Source organism: Elephas maximus, chromosome 2 (assembly GCF_024166365.1).
Source record: "Elephas maximus indicus isolate mEleMax1 chromosome 2, mEleMax1 primary haplotype, whole genome shotgun sequence".
Taxonomy (NCBI): domain Eukaryota; kingdom Metazoa; phylum Chordata; class Mammalia; order Proboscidea; family Elephantidae; genus Elephas; species Elephas maximus.
Genome location: NC_064820.1, coordinates 163,328,581 through 163,346,004, shown reverse-complemented (window position 1 = coordinate 163,346,004; position 17,424 = coordinate 163,328,581). Strand labels below are relative to the sequence as shown.

The 17,424-nt window shown below is 41.4% G+C and overlaps 1 protein-coding gene across 3 annotated transcripts in view; it reads right to left on the bottom strand.

Annotated features, from left to right (window-relative positions):
• FBXO38 (F-box protein 38) overlaps positions 1–14,727 on the bottom strand; it is a 61,702-nt gene extending 46,975 nt beyond the window's left edge. For all 3 annotated transcript variants that reach the window (XM_049874011.1, XM_049874012.1, XM_049874014.1), the window contains exon 1: positions 14,619–14,727. The gene's annotated coding sequence lies outside the window, so the exon portion shown is untranslated. The remainder of the gene's footprint in view (positions 1–14,618) is intronic.
• Between the last annotated feature and the right edge of the window lie 2,697 nt (positions 14,728–17,424).

Below are 17,424 nucleotides of genomic sequence, written 5' to 3'. Positions count from 1 at the left end.
ACCACTAAATTTTGAGCTTCTTGAGGTTCTATTCTATATCTTATCCTCCTCTAAATACATAGGCACATATGTACAGAGACTGATGCATACTAACACCCCACATATCTTCACTGAATTAAATTATATCACTGGTAATTAAACCTTCTGGACAAAAACAGAAACACACACTATCATGCTGTACATACAGCATTAGTCCCAGGACACGGAATCACAGAAGATTTAGTAGCGTCAAATGACCAATGAAGCAGCCAAATAAACACCACTGATCTTCCCTACTAATGAAACAAAATTGCTAAAAGTGATTATCTTGTGTAAAACACTGGCAGGAGCTAATTTTTCCACAAGACATTTACTTTTGTCCTTCCTTACAGTACTTGTATTTTGGACATTTCACCAAAGGAAGGAAAAGAGAAGCTAAGAACACATACTAGAGCTTAAATATTATTATTATAGAATCTATAAAGGTTTGTTTTCCTGATTTCCTGTGGACCTGCTTTCACCTCTCCATTTGCACAATAATTTACAGCTGGCTATATAGGGTCACTATGGGTCGGAATCGACTCGACAGCATTGGGTTTTTTTGTATAACAGAATACTGACAAGAAACAGATTAAAAATTGTATGAGACCTCAGAGCTAGTTCTAGAAGCCAGGTGTTTTTCCCGTTATGACACAGGGTCCCTAATGACATTTTAGGCTATCTTGAATCACAAATGTGTTTTCTCTAGATTGTCAATCTGAGGAACTACCATACCATTATCACTGTTTTTCTTCTGCAGATAGTATTAACAGCAACATGGCTTGGAGTTCATGTGGATAATTAACAACTAAATGAGATACCTGGAATGGAGGCACAGCTAAAATCTCAACTGTCAAAGAATGGGACAAATAATGCCAGTCTTCCTACTAATGAAAAGTGCAATTTAAAAGCCTATGTGCTCCATCGAGAAAACATTTGCAAATCATGTACCTAATAAAGGACTATATTTTATCTAGATTTTTAAAAAATACAAAAGAACTCTTACAACTGATTAAAAAGATAACCTGGGGGACTTCCAGTTTTCTGTCCAACATGTAAAGAACTTGGAACTCATTACTCCCATCTGTTAACAAAAAAAAAGCTGAAAAACTGAAAATCAACACTACGCTGAGATTCATCAGAGGACTAGAATCAAAGAGCAAACCACCATCCTGAAAACTGAAGATATACGCAGAGAAGGAAAATCACAGCTTATCAAAGAAAGTATTGAGGGGCCAGAAACCTCCACGAGACCCATTATCAGGTGGAATATTTAAAGGGTAAATGACTAATTGCTGACGAGAGAGGAGTAACTAGCTTGATAGATTAAAATCTCCTGGAGGCCCAGCCTTGGAGTGAAGGGGGAAACACTTTGGTAAATTTTCCTCCAGGAGCCACAACAGGGTCTTACTCTGAAAATTGAAGAAAAATTCCCTAATAATGCATCCAGTAAGGGGAGAGGAAAAGTAACCATTTTAAAATATAAAAATATATTTTACCAGACCCCAACCAACTTGGAGAAAGGTAAATACCCAACTACTCTCAACTCTACTATTCAAACCGGGAAAAGAGAAATAACCAATTCCAGCCCCCTCTTGCCTTCCTGTCTCCCATAAACCAAAAACCCAATTCATGGCAACCCCATACAGTTTCCAAGGCTGTAAATCTCTGTGCAAGCAGAATGCCATATCTTTCTCCCACAGAGCCACTGGTGGTTTTAAATCTTTTGGTTAGCAGTTGATTGCCTTAACAACTCCATCATCAGGGCTCCTTGGTCTCACATAAGGGGTGGAAAAAAAAGAAAGAAAAAAGCTGAGAAGCATTTGTTAAGGTCACACTCAGGGTCACAGGCTCACTAAAAGATTGGGATCTAATCATAAAACCATAGACCATTTCTCCTCTCCCCACATCTTACCATGACATCATTAAGGATCCTGTATAATACCATGGGATTACAGCTAAGAGAACTGAAAGACTCAGGCCCACGGGAGTCTCTAGGGAAACCCCATCTCTAGGAGAGATGAAAACAAGGGCACCAAAGGAAAATTTGGCCTCTTCAATCTACAGCTACTGCAAACAGTAAACAGTCTAACTCTTAGTCAGATAAACCTATAACCTCTTACCAAAGGTCTATTTACCTCAGTGTCCTTTACCCTATACATCACGTCCAGATTTCAACAAAAAATTGCAAGCCATGCTAAAAGACAAAACACTTGCACACACGCACGCGCACATGCGCACGCACACACACACACACAATCTGAAGAGATGGAGCAAGCATCAAAACCGGACGCAGCTATTGCAGAGATTTTGGAATCCTAAAACCAGGAATTTAAAATAATTATGATTAATATGCTAAGGGCTCTGATAAAAAAGGTGGACAGCATGCAAGAACAGATGGGTAATGTTAGCAGAGAAATGGAAACTCTAATAAAGAATCAAAAAGAAATGTCAGAAATAGAAAACACTATAAAACAAAGAATGTCTTTGATGACCATAGTGGTACCAGGACATGACGAAGAAAAAACTGAGCATGAAGACATGTCTATAGAAACTTTCCAATCAGAAATGCAAAGAGAAAATACAGTGGAAAAAAACAAAATAAATGGTACAGGATATCCAAGAACTGTGGGATAACTACAAAAGCTGTAACTTTCATGTAATGGAAATACCAGAAGGAGAAGAGAGAAAGAAACTGAAGAAATATTTGAAGTAATAATGACTAAAAATTTTCCAAAATTATTGACAGACAACAAACCACAGAACCAGGAAGCTCAGAGAACACCAAGCAGGTAAATACCAAAATAATCTACACCTAGGCATATCATATTCAAGCTGCAAAAGATCAAAGAAAAAGGTGAAATCCTGAAAGAAGCCAGGGAGGGGAAAAAACTCTTACCTACTAAAGAAAAAGGATAAGAATTACTTCAACCTCACTTCTGGAACTCTGAAAGCAAGAAGAACATGTGAAATATTTAAAATGTTGAAAGAAAAAACATCACCAGCTTAGAATTCTGTACCAAGCAAAATTACATCACAAAAGTAAAGCAGAAATACTTTCTCAGACAAAATTTGAAGGAATCTGTTGCCAGTAGACCTGCCTTGCAAGAAATGTTCAAAGAAGTTCTTCAGAGCAAAGGAAAATGATATAGGTCAGAGACATGATCTACATAAAGAAAAGAGGACTGGTTAAGAATAAAAAATGAAGATAAAATAAGACAATATAACTTCAAAAAAGATTTGAACAGACACAACATATATATGGTAAATAACACGTGAAAAGATGCTCAACATCATTAGTCATAAAACCTCAATAGGAGACTACAATATACCTAGCAGAATGGCTAAAATTAAAAAGACTGAGTATATCAACTGTTGGTAAGGGTTTGAAAAAAATGGCTCTCTCATACATTACTGGTAAGAATGCAAAATGGTATAGTCACTTTGGAAAACAGTTTGGAAGTTTCATAAGAGTAAAACACGTAGTTACCCAAAGACCTATCAATTCCACTTGTGGATATTTACTTGAGAGAAATGAAAATGTATGTCTACACAAAGACGTGAACACCAATGTTTACAGAAGCTTTACTCATAATAGCCAAACATTGGAAACAACTCAAACACCCACCAGCTAGTGAACAGATAAGCAAACTGTGGTAAAGCCATATAATAGAAAATAAAATACAGACAATAACATGGATAACTCTCAAAAGCAATACCCTAAGTGAACCAAACAAGACACAAAAGACTATACAATACAAGAAATTCTAGAAAAGGCAAAACTATAGTGACACAAAATAAGCCAGGGACTTGGGATGGGGAGAGAAGATTTACTGCAAAGGAGCCTGAAGGAAATGCTTCAAATCTATACAACTGCGGTGGCTATGTGACAGTGAATTTCTCAAAACTTATCAAATTGCATACTTAAAAGTTGGTGAATTTTATTATATCTAAATTATACCTCACTAATTTTTTTGAGGCTTATTATAAAAATAAACAAAGTGACAGAAAAAGGAATAAACCACTATACCTTAATATTTGTGTTCGAACATGCACAAGGCAATACATAATTACAGACTTTCTTTCAGATATCTTTTGTTTTGCCTAGTTTTCTTAATCAATGCTTAGGAGTAGCACCTTCATTGACAATTGCCTGGGGATAAATACTTTAATAATGGTGGTCCAGATAACAGTTTATAAAAAATTTTGATCTCCTCAGCATTGGTGGGAAGCCCTGGTGGCATAGCAGTTAAGAGCTCAGCTGCTAACCAAAAGTTTGGCAGTTTGACTCCACCAGTCGCTCCTTGGAAACCCTATGCGGCAGTTCTACTCTGACCTATAAGGCAGCTATAAGTTGGAATTGACTTGACAGCAACAAGTTTGGGTTTTTTTTTTTTTTTTTAATTTTTTAGCATTGGTGGCACTGGAAATGGAGATAGCATAAATAACTGGTTTACGGCTGACAAGAAGTTCATCCACGTATTCATTTATTCAGACATGCATTCACATACTTGAGTGCCTGTTGTGTGTCCTGAGGCAGAAAGATGTAGCGGCCTGCTTCCGTAAAGATTACAGCCTCGGAAACCCCATGGGGCAGTTCTACTTTGTCCTATAGGGTTGCTATGAGTTGGACTCGACGACAAGGGGTTTGAGGTTGTGTGTCTAGCATTAAGAACAAGAAGGGTTGGCCCCTGTACTTATGGGCTCTGGAGTCAAGTGGAAACAAATAATCGTACCACACAACAGTTCAGAATTATAAATGGAGATAACTACTGTAAAGAAAGGAAAACAGTTCTGAAGCAATATATAACAAGTGAACCTGGCTGGTTTTTCTAAGGAAAAGACTATTTAGATGATATCTGAAGGAAAACCAAGAATTAACAAGGCAAAAAGGGGGCAGAGAAAAAAGGCAAGCATTCCTGGTAATTCCAGCAGCATGTGCAGAGGATGGATTACGGGAAGGAGCTTGGCTCTTTTTAGGTACTGCAACAAAACCAAACAGGTTGGGGTGCAGGGGGCAATGAGAGAAATGGAGCAAGATGAGGCTGAAATTTAAGTAGGACTCTCAATTCTAAACACCGTGCGAAACACTAAAGAGTTTTAAGTGGGGAGTACACTACACACAAAGAGCTCAGACACCTCAGAGTGGGAGAAAGTCACTGGGCGGGCAAAAGTCAGACAGCACAGGTGTTTTCTGTGCAGACTACATGGCTACGGAGCCCCTTTCTCCTGCAAAGAAGGGAGGAAACTATGGTATACTGTAAGTAAAGGTCTAGAATAGGAAACAACACACAAAAAAGAATTCATCCCAGTTTTCCAATTTTCTACCAGTGAGACTGTAAACAAGGCGTTTAGCCTTCCTGAACCTCAGTATTCTCACCTGTAAAACAACCTCCTTCGTTATTATAACGCCAAGTGTAGCTGAGAGAGAGCTCCCATAGGTATGTGTATGTCAAAATCTCCACGTTATTTCTACTAGTGATAAATTCTGAAAATACAATATATTGTTCAAAAGAATTCATTCCATTGATAAAACAGTTTTATTCGATATCTTACCATTAAAAAAATAATAATTTTTTTTTAAAAAGACGTCAAAATTCAACTCGAAAGAGCTAACTACAGCAACTGTTAGGTCAGGAGAAGAGCTGGAAGACAGACGATGGCTGGGTCATTTCTACTTCCCTCCTTTTTCATGAAGTAACATATTCGGTTGAATATGACAGATGATCTGATGGTGCTGCTGTATCTGCGCACCTAGACATCGAGTCATGCCTGAGGAGGCTGATACATCAAGTCATGCCTGAGGATGATGAAAAATCGGCAGCTACTATGTCCCCAGTTAAGCTAAAGAGGCAACTAGCTGAAAACTGTGTCCTTCAAGCATCATATTAATGATCAGTGGTAAAATTCTGAAAAATTACCTGGACTCAAATTCAGAGAACTCCAGCGCTGAGCTTAAACTTAATCATGCTGCAGGTCCTGTTTCACATCAATGGATTTCTTAATCCTCTTTATGGACCAAGTTTTCTTCTCCCCACTCCCATCAATTCTAATCCTTTACTATTAAAACCTTCTATAATGGGCTGTATGCTTCTATTTTCTTACAAAGAACTGTCTCAAGAAAAGTCTCACCTGTCCTTGATGATCTGTGACTATCAGTATGAATATGCATTGTATTCTGTGGTGCCTGCTCTGAGAGCCTACTGAAGTAGATGAGATTCCTGGGGCTCCTTCGCTTAAGGAGGGAATGGAGGCGAATGACCACATACGTACATATGTATACACGCTATTTTTCTTCTCTTGTTGAAAGATTATCCGCTGTTATTTCTTGCCACTCTCAGCATGCTTACCGCTTCCTGCACTCCATCCAGATCCCTTACTCTCCTCCCCCACCGACACATCTAATTTGCTGCTTCTAACCAGCTATGACCTGGTAAACCAGGGAAGCCAGGTCTTTATGACTGTGTGTGGATCAGTATCAACAGGCACCTAGTATGGACCTAAACAATTCCACAAAGAGTAGGTACATAAGCTACAGAGTACTGAATTTGTGACATCTATTTTGGCTTCTTGGAAGCTTACTTAAATGTGTCCACAACATTCTGGCCAACAGATCTCTTGATAGAGTTTATACCTGTTGCTCATTAATGTGCATATATGCATTACAGAAAAGTCATACACTCACCTGCTTCTCCCTGTATCGCTGCCCACCTTTGCCTACTTACTCACCACCACTGCCCCCTCACCATCAACACCTCAACATCAATGAATCTTTCCATCTTGACCGTTTCTGAAACTGCCCTAAGGTTATTTTCACTTCCTAGTCACCAAATCCAATCAGCTCTTTTCAGTGCGCCTCATACCTGACCCATCTGTAGCACTGGGCACTGTTGACCACTCCTTTGGAACCTTCTCACCTTTCAACTTATTGTCTTTGGAACCCTATTATCCTTTCAATCTCAAAGTGACATTCTCTTGGTCCTTTTCATTCCTCCATGACAGCTCTTCGGTCTCCTTTGCTAATTCACCCTTGAACATCCTTCTTTCCGAGCAATTGTATCCATTACCAAGACTTCAACTATTAAAAATGCACTAAAAACATAAGATTTCTACCTCCAGCTCCTACCTCTCTTGGACTGATCCTTATTTCTTCATAAGCCTTCACCTCAATATTTTGAATATCCTTCAAAAATATGTCTAAACTGATCTCTCTCCATAATCACCCAGCACTCACCAAAACATACACACACTCCTATTTTCCCTATCGTGATTCACCAATTCCCAAAGTAGAAACCTTGAGCTCATGTTTAATACATCGGAATCCCTCATTTCCCAGTCATATGACTGGCTATTTGTATGAATTTTACCATAATATTGCTCTTGCACCCACTTCCATTTTCAAGCATCTATCAATGCTCATTTGGACTGCTGCAATGACTTCCTAAATGATGTCCACCACTGTATTCCCAGGGCCTAAAACAAAGTGTAGAACACAGCAGGCCCGCAAGAAGCATTTAATAAATGCTTCTTATACCACACTCTGCAAGAGAAAGATGTGGCAGTCTCCTTCCATGAAGATTACACCCTTGGAAACCCTACAGGGCAGCTCTACTCTGGCATATAGGATAACAGAATCAACTCCACAGCAATGGGGAGTTTTTTTTTGCATACCGTACTTCATACTGGAGCCCTGGTGGCGAAGCAGTTAAGAGCTCAGACTGCTAACCAAAAGGTCGGCAGTTCGAATCCACCAGCTGCTCTTTGAAAACCCTACAGGGCAGTTCTACTCTGTCCAATAGGGTTGCTATCAGTTGGAACTGACTCAAGGGCAATATGTCTGGTTTTGGTTTTACGTTCCACACTGAAGCCCAAGTTATCTTTCTGTGACTGCATATTAAGTGAAAAAAGAAAGATGTAGAATCTGTCTAAAGTATGATATTATTTCCATACAAGGACAAATAAATGCATGCTTGTACTTGCACAGAACATTTTTGGAAGGATACATGACAAAATATTAACAGTGGTGTCTGAAATGTGAAAACAGAGGTTTATGAAAGTGGGAAAAGGATTTTTATTTTTCACCTCATATTCTCCTTTATTTGAAATTTTTAGACTATGTGTATTTCTTTAAAAAAAAAAAAAATTAAGCCTGCATTCAATACTGGTTTTTAGAGGGTAAAAATCTTTGTAATCTGGTCTCAAACCACTTTTCTAATCTCACCTTCCCATCCTTACCATTTGCCCTCAGGACATTCACTCCAGCTACACAAACAACCTCACCAAACATACACTGATATTTCATTCTTCATATGCTATTACCTCTGGAATGTCTTTCTCTTCACTTTCTTACATAAAAAACTACTAATCTGACTTCAAAAATCTAGCTTAAAAGTTAAGTCTTCTATAAAATCTTCTAACCCATGACGAAATCCATTGCCAATGAGTGGATTCTGACTCATACAGACCCTATAGGACAGAGTAGAACTGCCCCATAGCATTTCTAAGGAGTGGCTGGTGGATTCAAACTCCTGAACTTTTGGTTAGCAGCCGAGTTCTTAACCTTTGCGCTACCAGGGCTCACCCCCTTTTTTGAGCTCCCTGTGGGACTAAACATATGCTTCTACTATAGCAATTTGTGTAGCATTTGACTGGTCATGTCTCCGCCAGGAAAAGGAAAAGAAGCTCGATCTCCTACCTCTAGCTGATAAGTCCGTGTTCATAATAAATCCTCAATGTATGATGTATGAATATCCATCAGTCTTTCCATTACCCCGTATGCAGTGTCAAGGCTGCTGCTAAGAACTGTTTCACACTCTTAGAAGCACTTAGTTTGCTACCATACCACTCAATGACCTCAGCAACAAGCCTACAACCTAGGAAACAATGCAATCAGTTTTTACTCCTGTAAGGACACACACACGATAAGCAGCTATCTAACTACCTGGCAACATGTGAAAGTCTCTACAAGACTATTAACCAGCACAGACCAATCCACCCACAGATTACTGAAATGTTGAGACCAATCCTCCAGCTATCATATTTTAGTATGCACTTCACCTTTAAGAATCCTGACACTAATCCTTCACAGATCCCATGCTCTTGACTCTAACCCTTAAGTAAAAATCTTTCAGCCCTTCTCCCTTCTTTTTCTTCACCAAATCCATATCACTTAATAACTTACACCCTCCTATATCATTCTGCCATTCATTATTCCTTATTCTCTAGCAACGATGGGGTTCTTACATGAATCAGTGATTTAGCACCATCAATATACAACCTACACTGCATTTAAAATAAACAGCCTCCACCTTAAATATCATTGAGTTTATGAAAGTTCACATACTTAGAAATCAGAAAAACATTTACTCACAGAACTAACATTATACAACATCATACAAAGGTCAGGTCTCCAGGAACTCCACAAAAAGTCTATTCAGCTACAGTATGCATTAACACTTATTTTCAATCACATCATATGCATATGAAAGCTGGACAATGAATAAGGAAGACCGAAAAAGAACTGATGCCTTTGAATTATGGTGTTAGCAAAGAATATTGAATATACCATGGACTGCCAAAGAATGCACAAATCTGTCTTAGAAGAAGTACAACCAGAACGCTCCTAAGAGGCAGGGATGGCGAGACTGCGTCTTATGTACTTTGGACATGTTGTCAGGAGGGATCAGTCCCTGGAGAAGGACATCATGCTTGGCAAAGTACAGGGTCAGCAGAAAACAGGAAGGCCCTCAATGAGATGGATTGACACAGCGGCTGCAACAATGAGCTCAAGCCTGACAACGATTGTAAGGATGGCGCAGGACAGGCAGTGTTTCGTTCTGTTGTGCACAGGGTCACTGTGAGTCAGAAACAACTCGAGGGCACCTAACAACAACAACAATGCATTAAAACTAACTCTCCATATGAGTCGGAATCGACTCGATGGCAGTGGGTTTTTTTTTTTTGGTATCAAAGAGTTTAAATTACAAAGGTTACAAAACTGTAGTGAAATTATATTATTTCTTATATCAGGCCTAGAATTAGAGATTTGGTCTTGTAGCTACCTACTTGGCAGGTGGTGTAGTGACCCCCCTACTCTCTAAGCCTCTGGTGGGAAAGAAACCTGTGAATATGAACACTGGGGAAAAGATAAGATCTCTATCCTAGATCTAGGGGGTTGACAGTCAGGACCTACAGCCAGCACAAATCCACCAATCCTCTCCAGTTCAAGTATACGACCCAGGAAATGTCTGGGAGATAAAAAGCCCCTTCCCAAGGAACTCATTTATTTTATTCTACCTCCCCTCCCCCCACTCAATCCCTAGAGAGGACAACAAGTCCCTTCAACTAGAGCTGGATTCATCTTCATTTAAGTGAAATAACCAGTTAGGCTATCATGAGCATTTCATTCCAGGTGCTAAGTAACAGGAGCCAGATTTCCCTCGTATGGAAAAAAAAAAAACCAGCATGCAATACATGCAAAGTCCGAGGAGTGATGGCATCTCTCTCACATGTGCACTCTCTCTTAGTTTTCTTTTACTGGACTGAGGGACTAAAACAAGTGAGAAGATAAGAAAACGTTCATGACTAGCTTTCTTTTCTTGCTTTCTTCCCAAACAATGTTTTGTCACTAAACACTCTGCTTTCACTCAAGAAAGCTGACAAGACAGGCATGGTCCAAAACAGGAGCAGGTTAAAAGGGAAAGAGGAAAGGAGGAAAATTTGTTATCAACATCGGAGAAAGACGAGTTGGAGGGGTCCTAACAGAGGAATTATGTAGGGTGAGGGACCCAAAACCCAGTGCCATCGAGTCGATTCCAACTTATAGCGACCCTATAGGACAGAGTACAACTGTCCCATACAGTTTCCAAGGTGAGGGACAGCTGAGTCCAAATATGAGACTGCCTACACATGTGAAGACAATTTTTGCAGCACTAGGTGTTATATCTAGGATTAGCAAGTTTTAGGGGCTCAGGCTCTAAATTTCAAAGAGATGTCATTCTGATAGAATTATAGAATCCTAGAATGTAAAAAGGACACCTCAGAGACTCTATCTAGTCACACAGTTGTTAATTTTTTGTAGGTCACAAACCTATCTGAGAATATGATTAAAACTGCATATCCTCTCACAAGATAAAAACCAAAGAAAGGACACCTAGGCTCATGTACCTAGAATTAGATATGCGATTCCAGGAGGCTCACAGACACACTGAAGCACATCTAGGGATCCCTTACAAATCACTGGTGCCCAGGCTAAGTAGCCCTATCTAAGAATGGCTCCCTCAATTTTCAGATGGACAAATGGAACCAGAAAGGACAAGTCACTTGCCCAACATCACATACTGTCAAAGCTCTGGCTGGGATTCAGACTACCTGCCTCCAAGGCCATTTCTCAGCCTACACTGCACAGGCTATCAAGTCAGCCCTCTGCCACTGCAGCTGTCTCCCTGCATTCCAGTGCTATGCCCCAATGCTTGGAGATGGGCTTACAGATGTTCTGACAGAACTTCCTCTGGCCACATCTCTCCTCACAAATTAGGTTTTGTAGTCCATCTAATTTTAGGCTTTCGCACAGTAGCCTACAGCAGCCTTGGGTAACCTACAGTCATTCTGTGGCTGTCTGTTCAGCAGACATTAGACACAGGAAGCATCATTTTGTCTTGGTGGCCCCCGTGCATTTTAAGTAGTGAGCTTAAGTTGTTTTTTGAGCACTCTTTAAACTAGGGTTCTTCCAAAACACAATTTCTCTTACAGGTGCTCTTCCCATCCTGCCAGTTCAAACCTCCTCCCATCCCAAACAAAATTACACTATCCCCTACTTATTCATTTGGGCTGACCCCAAATTACTCCTCTTTTAACCTTTAACTCTCAGGACCTTTTGGTTAGCAGCCTAAGCTCTTAACCACTCTCAAGACTATCTCCACCTGGTGTGCGAAATGCCAACATTTCCTTGCTTACAGAAATTTCTCTTCTTTCTAACCCTCTATTTCCATCACAAAAGTTTTAACACATTGTTAATAATTCTGACAACTGCTGATACGTATAAAAATCCTATCTCCATCCCTGTACCCTCTAATTCAGTCACAACCAAAAATCTTCCTCTACCTGTTCCATCTTGCCAACATTCTCCTCTATCCCTTGCTTATTCTAGTAATTTACTCCTTTCCATCCATTCTCAGATTACCTAAGGCCCTACTAGGCATGTGTTTGTCCCTTATTAACACACTTCAAAAGACAGAGATAAACCAACTTATCCTGCAACTGGCCAAAACACTTAGGGATCTCTTCATAAAAGTTTAAAAGTTTTCAATCACTTTCTCATTGTGTATCTAATCAATGACAAATCTCTGAGAAAAAAAATCTTTTTTCTTGATTTCTGCTATTTTTCCATTCATTCATCCATCTATCCACTCATTTATTTACTACCTACTAATTTTTTTTTTAAGTGGTAGGTGGCACCCTGGTGGCAAAGTGGTTAAAAACTTGGCTGGTAACCAAAAGGTTGGCAGTTGGAACCTACCAGCTGCTCCTTGGAAACCCTATGGGGCAGTTCCAGTCTGTCCTATACGGTCGCTATCAGTCAGAATCAACTTGACAGCACATAACAACAAAAACAAATGGTAGGGGGAGCCCTGGTGGAATAGTGGCTAAGAGCTTGGCTGCTAACCAAAAAGTGGGCAGTTCAAATTCACCAAATGCTTCCTTGATTTCTTTCCAAACTGTCTTTTTTCACCTCGGAGCAGCTATTCTCCTAACTCACCCAAGGCGGAGCGACTAGCATTTAAAAGCTCAGCTGCTAACCAAAAGTTCAGCAGTTCAAATCTACCAGCTGTTCCTTGAAAACCCTATGGGGCAGTTCTACTCTGTCCTTACGGGGTCGCTAGGAGTTGGAATGGACTCGACGGCAAGGGGTTTTTTCTCACATTATCCACCAAAACCAAGTGCCATCGATTATCACATAGACTATCTTATATATCTACTGCCTAGGACAGCCTTTTTTGCCTAAAGAAATGCCACACCACATCCATCAAGTTGCTCAGATAAAAACAAACTCAAAAAAACAAAATTACAGTGCTAAAAAGGATGTAAGAAATCATCCAGTTCAACCTCTCATATTGCAAATAAAGAAAGTGAGACACAGGTGAGTCGGCTTGCCCAACACATCACCCAGTAGGGTAGTACCAGTGCTGAAGCAAGGATTCAGGTGTTCAACTCCTGCTCAAATGCAGTTTTATGTCACTATTATCACCTTAACTTCCTGAAATCTAGTTTTTCCTTTTTCTCCTACAGTGTGCCTTAGTTATCATTTCTTTTTACTAATGATAAAGTGTGTACCTCTGGACACATAGTCATTTAAACAAACATACAGATAAGGCTATAGTCTTCACATCTGGAGGACACCAGAATGATAGCATCACAAGTTTTAAAGAGAGGGAAGGAGGCTTAGAGATCATCTAATCCAGTAAATCTCAAAACTGAGAGTTAAAAATCACAAGCACAGCTTTTTCAAACTATATGACTATATAATATGTACCATCTTCTTCCCCCAGAAAACCATGGTCTTATAAAGCCATCATTTTATCCTTCAATTGTGCTGGGGGAATAATGGTGGGGGGGGGGGTAAGAACCAGTGATCTAATCCAACACCCTCTTTTGACAAATGAGAAGTCTCAAATCCATAGAGAGGAAGGGATGGGACTAAAGTGAATTAGCTAGTTAACAGCAGCTTTAGGACAAAACCCAAGGTCTCCTGTTTTCCACTGAGGTGTGTTCTACGTTGCTGGTTTAGGTTTATAACACGAAGTCTTCAGCAGAGAACCTCCCACTGCACAGGAACCTTCCTAAATGCCCACCTGCCCTCAGCTGGTCTGCTGTTTGCAAAGAAACACCGCAGACATCTCTTACTGGTCAATTCCCGGCTATGCACGGTTCAGGGAGAATATACTTTTCAGGTCTGTCTCTAAGGAAAGATTCCCCGAAAAGGGAGGTGAGAATCAGGTTTTCAGAACTAGCAGGGGCATCAGAGATATCCAACATTCATTTTACAGATAAGCAAACTGTAGAACAGAGAGGGTAACAGGCCTGGGGCAAGGTCACAAAGTGCGTCTGTGGATAAGGTAAGACTAGAACTCGGAGCTCCTGATCCCCAGGCCTGGCAGCGTCTCAAAGATGTACTCACTGCATCCTGACCAGACATCTTCTTAGTACGCTAACAGGCCTTCTTCGATTTACTGACCTAAACATTGATTTAACACTAAAATCGTGGAATTGTGATATCTGATGTGGGAGGAAGCCACAAATGCTGTCCAGGCCAAACACCTCATTTCGTTGAGGAAATCGAGGCCCACAGAAGGTTCTATATGCTGGAATCTTGGTCCAAGTTCAGAAAAGATAGCAAACCCTGCAACCAGGGCCTAGAACGCCAAGAACCACAAACCGGACCCCTGCTCTCCCGGGAGCGCTAGGCCCGAAGCGCCCGAGATTGAGGGCCCAGACGGCCGGGAGCCACGGAGCTCCCATCCGGCTGTCTCTACCACGCCGCATGCACCTTGAGCTCTGCTGCCCACCTCCCGGCCCCGGAGCCCGCTCGGTCGCTGCCTCACCTACGCCGGCCTGTCCTCTGTTATTGTTGTTGGGAGGGAGACAGAAACCCGACAGACACTTCCCGCGGCCCCCACCGCGGCGGCGCTTCCGCTTCCGCCGCCGCTGGGGCATTTCCGGAATCTTGTCATCCGGGGTTGGGCCCTGCACCCCGCGTCCATGTTGAGTGTGGTCAGATAGCGTCTTGCCACGGCAGCCATGTTAAGAGTGGTTTTTTTTTTTTTTTTTTTTTTTAAAGTAGTACTTTCACGTGACAGAGCTGGGTGAAAGCGCGCAGAGTCTGACCGGGCGATAAGCAGTCGGGAGTATGGTTTGATTCTTTGCTGGCTTGGTGCTGTCTGGCATTGGATTAGCCTTTGGGCTTCATATTTCTCATTTGCAAAATGGATGTGCTCCACTAGAGACTTTTTCAGAGTTCGTTCAAATAAAAACAAATTTGGGGGGAGGGCGGGGGAAGGGAAGCAGTCAAAGATGGTTATTAGTCAGCCTTTCTATATTTTTATGGCATTGTCTGCACAGTATTTTACAGTTTCAAACGTTTTCACATCACTATCTCCTTATAAGGCGTAGCGGTCAAGTGATACGACTACTAACCAAAAGGTCGCCAGTTCAAATCCGCCAGGTGGTCCTTGGAAACTCTATGGGGCAGTTCTACTCTGTCCTACAGGGTCACTGAGTCGGAATCTGCTCGACGGCAGTGGGTTTTGTTTTTTTGGGGTCTCCTTACAACTCTATCATGTGGGCAAGAATTAATTTTTTGTTTTTTGTTGTTGTTTTTTTTTAATACCCAGTGCCGTTGAGTCGATTCGGACTCATAGTGACCCTATAGGAGAGAGAAGGAAAAAACTTCAGGCAGGATCATTGATTTGCACGGTTTCACACAACTGGACTGAAACACAGACTTTTCACCCTCCAAATCCTGTATTCTTGCTCCTACAAAAATGTAACTAAAATGGGCTGTTAGCTGCCCTAGAGTTGGTTCTGATTCATGGCGGTCCAAAGTACGACAGAGGAAAACGTTGTCCAGTACCGTGCCATCTTCATAAACGTAGTTAAAAAAAAAAAACGAAGCACAAATAAAATATATAGGGTTTATTGAAGTATATAGAGGTTAACCGTTTGCACACAGGGCAACCTCTCAGAAAAACGGGAGGGCCCAAGGCGGGGCAGTTCCGATGAAGTTTCTAAGGAGGAAATGAGACAAGGTAGAAAATTTACTCCTGGCTGATCTTAACATGATTGTTTGAATCACGCCCCCCGCCCCCCTTTCTCTGAGATCAATGGCATCAGGTTACTAGGTGGTCTCTGGCCTAGCCAGCCCCCCATTCATTTGCACACATAAAATAAATAACGGCACATTGTGACCCCAATACTCCCCAGCATGTTTTCTCCTTTTTCAAAACGGGCAACTGAGAGCTTCACATAACTAACGCCATGAAGAACCAGTGTTTTTCTCCTTCCTCTGCCTGCCTCCTCCTTCGCATACCTCTGTTAAAGACTTTGTTTTGACCTAATGTTGATGACTTTGTTCTTTGTTTTAAACTGATGCAAATAACTTTGTTTTGCTCTGTTGGACCACCTATGACTTACAACCCCCACAGGAAAATCACAGCCCAGGTATCTGATATGTATCTCTTTAGCCTGATAAAGAGTCTTTTGTCACAATCCTGTAATGCATAACTCCGGCCAGGCCATCTGCAGACTACAAAGGCACTTCTAACCCTTATAAGACTCTACATAAGCTCTGATGTAAAATTGCTCTTTGGGACTCCATAGAGACAGCCTGTGTTGCTGCCGGGTCCCCGGCGATGTATATATATTAAAAAAAAAATCTCCTGAATAAACTTTCTCACTCCTTCTGACTTGGAGTATGTTTCATTGGCTCAACTGCTCCAGGGCATGGGCCCTAATCAGGTAACAAATTTTTGGAGCCCAATGTGAGGCTCGAATTATTCAGGCCCTGGTTCAGTCTTCCTAAGGACCAAGCCCTGGGAAGGACCTGGGAAGAGAGAAGGTACACCCCTCTCCTCAAATTGTGGAGGTCTCTCAACCTGCGGTGGCCCAGAGGTCTGGCGACAGGGGAGGACTCCAGGGCAGCGAGCTCCAGACAGAGGGAGAAAGTTTCTGCTGGCCAAGGTAGGTAAACAGGTGGTAGATTCTCTGTAAAAGCCACAGGGGCGTCGGTTCTCATAGACTCCCTGCAAGTAAGGGTGACGAGGTCCCGTGAGGCTGGAGGAGAGTTTGGTGAGGTTCCCCATTGCTAATGAGTACCCAGGAGGTAAGGTTCTGGCTGAGAGTCCACTAAGAACCAAACTTATTTAGGATGGTATTCTCTAGGAGATGTCTTAATATTTTGCATAATCAAGTGTGGTCTGTAAGTGGTTCTGGAGATTTTGGTACTATTATGAAGCTTGATCTGTTCTGTATTGGAACTAACAAGTGAGATGAAAAGCTGTATGTAAAATGTTTTATAACTTTATGGCATGAAAAAAGGATAAAGCTTCTCTTTTAGCCCCTTTTGTGAGGTGAATGATGATGAGATAAGAGTTGAAGAACCTGAGGAGGTTCTTATTTCCCCACCTGGAAAACCCCTCCCAAGTGGTATAAAAAGATGAGAATGGGAAGGCACTGAAGGTGGGGGGGCGTGGAGGAGGTGGGACAGATATGGTCTCCCCACCGCGTACTAGCAGTGGGGTACAATTTGGCCCAGTTCCCGCTGGAGGGCTTTACCCACTCCAGGAGGTGCCAGTCCCCGCTGCAGAAGGGCCACCTCACATAATGTGAGTCCATGATCTGTTCCTAGTGTCC